Raw genomic sequence first — 6401 nt, forward strand, 5'->3', positions numbered from 1 at the left:
TCTAATATATAAATTTAATCACTCTTATTAAAATCATACCAAACATTAAATATAATATCCTACATCTTATATATCCTTAACTTATCCTTATATTATATATCACATGTTTATCATATCATGTGTACCAAACTATGCCAAAATGGACACCGGCTTTATTGATCATTTCCTTTTTTTTTAAAAAAAATATTATTAATTATCATATATTAATTAATGGAGATTAATTATAGAGGATTAGTTTGCCTGTCTCCATCCCCTTCTCCAAGCTTTGCCTTAAAATAACCTCCATTTTCTGCAAATCTTCTACCATCTGCATCTCTACTTTTGTTCATTGTTTCGTTGTAAGGAGACGGAACACTGCCTACCTAAAGATCCATTATCAATTATATAGCTAGAGATATGCAAGTTGTGTTGAAGAATTCTTGCCTAGTGCAGCCAGCAGAGCCAACGTGGAATGGTGTTATGCCCTTAACCGAATTCGACCAAATCGGAATGGTTACTCACACCCCAGTTATATACTTCTACCGGCCTACGGAAACTTGGCTCGCACAAAAAGAGATCATCTTTACAACCTTAAGAGACTCTTTGAAGAGAATCTTGGTGCATTTTTACCCTTTGGCAGGTCGTTTGCGATGGCTAGATGGGTCTCGCCTCGAGCTCGAGTGCAATGGGGAGGGTGTTCAGTTCACGGAAATGGAGAGTGATGCTTCATTAGATGATCTTGGTGATCTCACTCCATCTCCAGCTTTCCATCACCTTATTCCTCAAATAAACTACGAAGCCCCCATTGAAGAAATCCCCTTGGTCTTTGTGCAGCTAACTAGATTCAAATGTGGTGGGATTTCTCTAAGTCACGCTCTATCCCATGCTGTCGTTGATGGGAAAAGTGCCTTCCATTTTTTCTCCGAATGGGCTAACCTAGCTCGCGGAGAATCATTAGGCAACACACCTTTTTTGGATAGGAAATTGCTGCGGGCTGGGGATCCCCCATCTGCGCCAACTTGCGTCGAGCACGAGAAGTATGAACCTTCGCTTCTGATACGCCAATCCGGCTATGAAAATGAGATGAAAGAGAAAAATGCAGTTGCCATGTTGAAGTTGACAAAGAATCAGGTTGAAATGCTCAGGAATGAAGCTAACAGAACGAGGCCGTTTGATGATGGTGATCGCGTCTTTAGCCGACACGAATCCCTTGCAGCGCACATATGGAGGTGTGCATGCAGAGCTCGTAGGCACTATATGAGCAGCCAACTGGACTGGGAATTTGTTTAGATATACGTAATCGAGTCCAGCCACCATTACCTCAAAATTACTTCGGCAACGGTATAATCTGTGTGATTGTAACTGATTGTTCAGGGGATCTCGTAACAAAGCCCTCAGGCTACGCTGCAAGCAGAATAAGACAAGCAATAAACAAGGTCTCGAGCGAGTTTGTGTATTCCTCTCTTGATAACTTGAAAAATCTAAAAGATTTATCAAGGTTACAAGATATTCATGCCTTAAAGAAGAATGAAGGGCTGTTCACTGGGAATCCGAATCTATGGGTAACAAGCTGGACGACACTTCCGCTTTACGGCCATGATTTTGGTTGGGGGAATGAAATCTGTATGAGCCCTGGAATTCATGATTGTGACGGTGATTCGTTGATCATACCAGGGCATGATGGGGATGGCTCTGTGGTCGTTGCACTGTACCTGCAAGCTGCTCATATGGAAGATTTCAAAAAACTCTTCTACGAAATATTTAAATAATTCTGAATTGAAACTACGACAGAAATTAAATATATATGATAAATAACTCAAGTACCATGTTCTTGTTTCTCCATGTATATTATTATTCTGGGAATTGTGACTATTTCGTCAATAAGCTAAGAAGGCAAGCTAGTTTCTACTGATCCCTTGAGCCCCATTATTAATATTTTTCTTTTAGCTAGGCAACATTTGACTGAACATAACCAACAAGTTTAGTTTCATTCAATCTCAACAATTTGTTATGCTACTTTCAGAAAATGTACTTTTTGTTGGTTCATAACCTAACAGGAAGAAAAAATGAGACAGCCGAAAAATTTATATATATATATATATACACACACACACATTGTTCATATCAGAAGCAGCACAGTAAAATAATCCATTTATCACAAAGGTAACCACTCATCCAATTCACAGAGGAAAATCATAAAAATATTCCATTTCGATCGATGGCCACCAAGAAGGAATGTCACGCTCCGAGACCGAAATGTAAGACATCGGCATTGTTTAATAATTTTCATTGAAAACAATAAGCCATGTAGCAAATCAAATAGCCAATACCAGTCTATTGCATAAAAGAACGTCATCTTTACATATGCATAATCAAAAATGTGGAAGTTGTACTTACACTGATAAAGGGACAAAATGCGGACACAAAATTACAACTAAACTTAACAATTAAGGAAAGGAATTAAAACGAGAAACTTGATCTCTTCATTCTTCACTAGCCCCAAAATATATGATGATTGTCATCCTCCAATTGTTCTTCATTCTTATCTAAGGAAGGAAGTAAGGTGTGACTGTTTTGTGTAACACTCAACAAGTGAGGGTCGATCGAATATCATAATAACAAATTATACATGTAACATAACTTTAAAAGGATTGTATAGCATAACAGAAGTCGAAAACGGAGTAGGCATTAACTCATTTCATATCAGATGCTCATCATAACAGAATCACATAAAACATTGAAGACATCTTATCGTAACAACCATGGGTTATCTTGATATTGGGTTCCTCTAGCCCTTTACCCATTAACAGGTTCTCTCTAAGACCTTTTCCCATGCATAGGTTCTCTATGGGACCTTTTCTCGTAAACAGGTTCTCTATGAGACATTTTCTCAAAGGCTTTTTCAATGTGTCATTACTCAAACCATGACAAACAGACCTATCTCATTGGAAAGAAATGAGCGTATCAAATCGGATGGAACTTAGCGAAGGAAGCATAACAAAACATACAGTAATTCAAAATGAAGCATAGCAAAGCATACAGTGATTCAATCTCAAATAGGAACTAAACGAATGGAAACAAACGGAGCATAAAGAAGCATATGTAAATATTTTTTTTACATAACAATTTTTGATTATTGATTATAATTATATGTAAATAATTTTTTGGTATAAGTGTATCATCTGTAAAAAAATTAAAAGATTAGAAATTTAGAATATATATTTATGTGTATTTTTATTCGCCGGGTCATATTTTCAACCGCTACGCAAAATTTAACGAATCGGGGGCTTTTTGAGGGTTCGAGCAATATTTTCAAAAATGTACCTAAACGAAATATTTTTCTGGAATGCTTTTGGGCTTAATGGGATTGTTTTATTACTTAATGGGCCCAAAATCCTTTTAATCCTTTTATTTTTAATTAAGGACCCATTAGTACTTAATATTATAACTTAAAACTCTACAACTAAAACTCTAAACCTAGTGCAACCATTCGGCCGCCCCCTCCACCCTCTACTAGTAGCATTTTTGAAAAAAGTTGCAGCAGCCACCTTCGATTTTCCCCAAGGTCTGGCAAAAAAATCCCTACCCATCTCTCCGGTACACGTTCTACGCGTTGGTATCAATGTTTTCGAGCAAAGGCATGCCTATATCTCGTTTTTCTCATCATTCACATCAATATATGTTGGTTTGTATGTTTTTGCGTGATAAAATCTTAGTCGTATCATGTTGTGTATGTTTTAATAGATTTTGACATGAAATATGCCTACATTTTTTATGTAACTCATGTTTTCAAGGTTCTTGTGCAAGGGGCTGCTAGGGCTAGGTGTAAGGGCTGTGTTACATCATGTTGGAAGGGGTCCAGGGGTAAAATGGTCAATTAGGGTTTTCAAGAGAAAAATGGTCATTTTGCACTCGGGTCGAGTTAGCAGTCTTGCAGCGCCCTGATCACAAATTGACATGTTATAAATGTATATGTTATCACGAACTTGACTTTTTATGGAAATACAAAAAATACGTTGCATGCTTGGTTTGAAAAAAATTACGTACATGCATGATTTTTATAAGTGATGAATATGATGATATGTTTTGAAGGAAGGGAGTTGGTTGCTAATACGAACACGAACATGTAATGCCAAGGCTCAATGGATGGGTAATATTGTCGCTGATGTCCCCGTCGTCGGGTACCGTGGTTATATGTAGACGGATCCATCGACTAGAGCTGATATGAAAATCACAACTAATGAACGTAATTCAAATAAAGAAAATTGAACACGTATATGTTGATATGATGCGATATGGACACGTTTATGCTTTGACATGTCATGTTTTTGCTTAAATTTTTAATATCATGAAATGTATTTTAATTACAATACTTTTCACTATTGCATTTTGTATATGTACTTGCTATCATGGTTCAGGTGTGTTGAGTCTTTAGACTCACTAGGTGTGATTGATGCAGGTGAGCACATTGATTTGGAGACTGGAGGCGGCGAAGACTGGGTAGGAGGGGCTGGATGTTTGTACGCTAACCCGAGGACCATATTTTTCCGTACATTATGTTTTTTAGTTAGAAGTAAACATGGATATTTTTATACAATTTCATTTTTAATATGTTGATGGATGTCAGGACTTTGCATGTCACTTATTTGAATTATTTTAAATAACAGTCTAGGGTTTGATGTTGAGAAATTCTTTTTAACTGCAGTATTTTTACTAGTGATCGAATACTTTTATTTCAAATGTATGATTGACAGCTGTTATTGCATGCATGCGCTAAAATGTAATTTTCAAAAAATAGTTTACAAAAAATAAAAATTCTAATATTATTCTAGTAGCACGAGTAATTTCAGTTGGTATCAGAGCAAGAGTTCTGTAAAGGGTTGTGCCACCGCCAGCTTCAGCCGCTCAGTCGTCAAGCCTCAAGTCTCTAAGTTTGCATGTTTTAAATGTTTTAAATAGTTTAACGCTATCACCTGCATATGTACATGATAAATGTTTTTCATTGAATTACAGCATATGTTTAGCTGTTTACATGATTCAAGGATTAAATGTTTTGAAAACTAGATTAAATTACATTATGGGTTACGTTTAGAATTTGGACTATATTCAGATACTATGCCTCCCAGACGCGCCCCCAACACCGACAGACAGGATGATACTTCTCGTGGCGACAGAGGCCTTCCACCACAACCGCCGCTAGGAGATGCAGCTACCCGAGTCTTTGAGGGTATTGCGAGACTGATGGAGCAGGCGCAGTAAGCTCCTAGACCCCAGACGAACATCTATGAGCAGTTAGGACGGCTCAACCCGAAGGACTTCGGGGTTACTACTGACCCTTTTGTGGCGGAGGGTTGAATACGGTCATTGGAGCTACACTTTCAGTACTTAGAGATGAGGGATGTCGACAGGGTTAGATGCGCTGCCTACGGTGGGAGGGAGCAGCACACGGGGTGAATTTGACTACCCTTACTTGGGGTCAGTTCAAGGACATATTCTACAACAAATACTTTCCAGCGGATGTCAGAGGACGCCTGACGAGGGAGTTCATAAGTCTCCGACAGGGAGATCTATCTGTGACGGAGTTTATTCGGAGGTTTAATTGGGGTTATCATTTTGTGCCCTTTATTGAGAGGGATGTAGTGGAGAAGCAAAGGCAATTTATGGATGTCCTCAGACCCACTATTTGCCGGGACATTATGCTAATGAGACCGGCGACCTATGATGCTGCCACCGCCTGTGCTTTTCAGGCGGAACAAGATTTGAGAAATATTGATGCCGAGATGCAGGAGGCATCAGGCCCATCACAGCTCGCAGCCACAGAAAAAGCAGTTCACAGGGCCACACAGTCCTCAGGGGCAGCAGAAGCCTCAAGGTCAGTTCAAGAGGCCCGGACAGCAGAGGCCACCGCAGGCTCCAGGGGCTCCTAAGCCGGAGGAGAGCTAGTCGTGCAAGCAGTACAACTGGTTCCACTACGGCAAGTGTACGTGGGGGAACTTCAAGTGCTTTATATGTAAAGAAGAGGGCCATAAAGCAGCTGACTGACCTAGGAACAAGGGCTCCACGACTTGCAGGGCCTATGTGATGCATGCCGAGGAGGCGGAGGCTGAGCCAAACTCGACACTAATCACGGGTAACCTTGATGTTTAAAATTTTTATTTATCGCCTCGATTGCATGGGATATTATGTTGTTCATCAGAATTATTTTTGGGATTGAGAACTTAGAATAAAATAGGTTGCATGTTCTAATAGGTGGACTTAAGGTTTGAATTGATTTAATTAAGAGCTTTAAGGACCAAAATGCAATAACCAAAATTATAGGGACCTAATCGCAAAATTCAAAAGTTGAGGAGCTGTTTCTCATTTTTCGAAATTTTGGGATCAAATTAATAATTTTCGAAAAATTTAATGTCTAAATTGAGTAG

At 38.9% G+C, this 6401-nt stretch overlaps 1 pseudogene; it reads left to right on the forward strand.

Annotated features, from left to right (window-relative positions):
* The first annotated feature begins 230 nt into the window (after positions 1-230).
* On the forward strand, positions 231-1891 carry LOC140963125 (spermidine hydroxycinnamoyl transferase-like; annotated as a pseudogene).
* The last annotated feature ends 4510 nt before the right edge of the window (positions 1892-6401 follow it).

Source organism: Primulina huaijiensis, chromosome 17 (assembly GCF_012295235.1).
Source record: "Primulina huaijiensis isolate GDHJ02 chromosome 17, ASM1229523v2, whole genome shotgun sequence".
In the NCBI taxonomy this organism is placed as follows: Eukaryota; Viridiplantae; Streptophyta; class Magnoliopsida; order Lamiales; family Gesneriaceae; genus Primulina; species Primulina huaijiensis.